The following is a 3,367-nucleotide window of genomic DNA, read 5'->3' as shown; positions in this document are numbered from 1 at the left end:
TATTTTTAAGGAAATATCTTTTAGACTTGAGTGTAGGAATGCAATCTGGCTGGAGACCTTACATCTTGGGTGACAGTGCAGTGACGTAGGGGGGTCAGGAGACATGCTTGCAAGGGGAGTGACTGAAGGAGGGCACTTCAGGGACAGAGGCATGTAGGAGTGTGGAGACGTGACTTAGGTTTGGCAGGAGTTGAGGAATCTCAAGTCCTAGTAAACAGCCCCCCTTCCCCCCCCCCCAGAGGTAGGAAGCAGGGTGGGCTGGCTGGGGAGGAGGCAGAGCAGGTTGGGAATGGCCAGGGCGCGGAGCTGGCGGGCAGGAAGACGATTGGCAAGAAGCCTTCCCTGGGGGGAGATGCCAGAGGTCCCAGCTGACATGGGAGACAATCCGTTTCTAGTGGCATCTGCCTGCCTGGTTGTATGACTTCTGCTTCTCCCACCTCCACCCCACCCGCAAAAAACACACCTTTGAGGTTCTACATTGCATCCTGAGCCCCCCAACTTGGAGCCTTACTCATTTCATGTGCCATTTGCACCTCGGGACACGTAGGTCCGTGTCGGTCTGTGTCTGCGTGGAGACTAGATGTAAAAGGCCCTTGTCATTTTATTTTTTTAAAAATATATTTTATTGATTTTTTACAGGGAGGAAGGGAGAGATATAGAGAGTCAGAAACATGGATGAGAGAGAAACATCGATCAGCTGCCTCCTGCACACCTCCCACTGGGGATGTGCCCGCAACCATAAAATCTGCAAACCAGGTACATGCCCTTGACCAGGAATCAAACCTGAGACCCTTCAGTGCACAGGCTGACGCTCTAACCACTGAGCAAAGCCGGTTAGGGTGGCCCTCGTCATTTTAAAGCTCCATGAGGTCTGACCGAGGCAGGCAGTGTATGGCTCATTTCTTTTTCTGCTGTGAGTTACATGTCTGCACAGCTCATTAAATACACTTTGCCCTAAAAGCTCATTGAATACACTTGGCCCTGGCCGGTGTGGCTCAGTTGAGCATCATCCGTGCACCGAAAGGTTGCCGGTTCGATTCTGGTCGGGGCCTGTTTCTGCTGTGAGTTACATGTCTGCACAGCTCATTGAGTACACTTGGCCCTGGCCTGTGTGGCTCAGTTGAGCATCATCCCGTGCACGGAAAGGTTGCCAGTTCGATTCTAGGCAGGGCCTGTGCCTGGGTTGCCGGCTCCATCTCCGGTGGGGAGCATGCAGGGGGTAACTTGCAGGCTCCATCCCCGGTGGGGAGCATGCAGGGAGTAATCGATGTTCCTCTCCCACATCAATGTTTCTCTCTCTCCCCCTCTCCCTTCCTCTTTTTCAAAAAATCAATAAAAATAGCCCTGGCCGGTTTGGCTCAATGGATAGCGCATCGGCCCATGGACCGAAGGGTCCCGGGTTCGATTCCGGTCAAGGGCCTGTGCCTCGGTTATAGGCTCCGTCCCAGCCCTGGTCGGGAGACAACCAATCGATGTGTCTCTCACATCGATGTCTCTCTCTTCTCTCTCTTTCTAGCCTTGCCCCCTTCCTTCTACTCTTTCGTACCATCGTCTAAGTGTGCCTGGTTCCCATGAGTCTTTGCAGCCCCCCGACTTCTGTCTGTGGGTAAATGTTGTGAGTGTGGCTGTGGTTTCTCCTGAGCAGTTGTTACTATGAAGCAGGAAAATAATCGTGTCCTGGTTTGATATAGCAACTTTGTTGGAGGATTCCTTAAACAGTGGGCACTACTGAGAAAGAGACAGGCGTTGTGTGAGAATCCTCGTTTTAATTCCAGAAATACTAATAAGGTAGCATTTGGAATAAAGGTCTGTGATCGCCTATTTTTACCTGGAAAAGTTTAGATATCTTATGTAAGTTAAAAATTATGGGAAATTCTCTAATTTTAACAAAGATATAATTATATCCAAATTCAAGTTAAATTTTAAAGATTTTTATCATTTAAAAAAGCCCTGGTTTGATATAGCAACTTTGTTGGAGGATTCGTTAAACAGCGGGCACGACTGATACATGAGAAAGAGACAGGGGTTGTGTGAGAATCCTCGTTTTAAATTCCAGAAATACTAATAAGGTGACATTCGGAATAAAGATCTTGTGATCGCCTTTTACCTGGAAAAGGTAAGATAGTTTATGTAAGTTGAAAATTATGGGAAATTCTGAAATTTTAACAAAGATATAATTATATCTAAACTCAATTTAAATTTTAAAGATTTTTATCATTTAAAAAGCTAAGGAGGTAAAACTTGAAATTGCAATATGCGTCTCATGTCTGAGTCTCTCCAAAGACAAGTCTATTTTAAGGAGTTGTTTTTTTGTATTTTTGTTGTTTTTTTAATGTGTCCATTTATGGATATTATTACTATGGAAAACAGTTGGGGAAGGGGAACTGACTTCTGCAGATTTTTATTTTTGAAGATTTCTTTAATATGTTTTTACTGATTTTTAGAGAGAGGAGTGGAGAGGGAGAGAGAGATAGAAACATCAAGGATGAGAGAGAATCATGGATCAGCTGCCTCCTGCACGCCCCCCACTGCGGATGGAGCCCGCAACCCGGGCATGTGCCCTGACCAGGATTCGAACCGTGACCTCCTGGTTCATAGGTCGACGCTCAACCCCTGAGCCACGCCGGCCGGGCATGTCTCTGTGCTTTAGTTGAGTGTGGCTGTAAAAGAGAGTTACAGCCCTCATTCCTGCCCTTGGCATCCCTGCTCCCACCCTCGGGGCAGGTGCCATGTTGTAAACGATGGTTTGGATCCATAGAAGCTGCCGTTCGGGGCAACTAACGGGCAGATTTGTTAAAATGCGAATTTACAAACCAGTTCCCAGCGACCCCAAATGTGGCCAATTTTTCCTGTTGTTCATTTTCACCCCTTGCTGGTGACTCCCTTGCGACTTTCCTTCTTCCTCCTCCTCATCCTCCTCCCCCGCCCTCTTTTTTTTCCTCCTCCTCCTCCTCCTCCTCCTCCTCCTCAGACCTGCACACACTCTCGAGGACACAGTGTCACTGTAGGGCCTGTTCTCTTGTCTCCGTTCTCCTATCTTTCACGCGCTCACTCGTGGGTTTTTCTTGAGAGAGAGGATCCCTTCCTCCCCTCTTGCTGGGAACAAAAAGGGAGACACATTGAGACAAGATACGTTCCCATGGCAACAAGAGATTGGCAGTAAAAAATCTGGAAAAGTTTTAGTTAGCCTCGGCTAAAACACGAGGAATCGGGCTGCTTTGGGCGAGTTTGGAGACGAAGAGTTCTTGCAGTTAGATTAAAAGCAGCTTTAGATGAAAAGAGAGAGTGGGAGCAGAGCATCCCCCGCCCCCATGAGGAGCCCCTCCTTTTCCCAGCACCTCCTCAGCCCGATCCTGAATTTCCCAGG

Source organism: Myotis davidii, unplaced genomic scaffold, assembly GCF_000327345.1.
Source record: "Myotis davidii unplaced genomic scaffold, ASM32734v1 scaffold875, whole genome shotgun sequence".
Classification (NCBI taxonomy): Eukaryota; Metazoa; Chordata; class Mammalia; order Chiroptera; family Vespertilionidae; genus Myotis; species Myotis davidii.
This window is presented reverse-complemented; position numbering follows the sequence as displayed.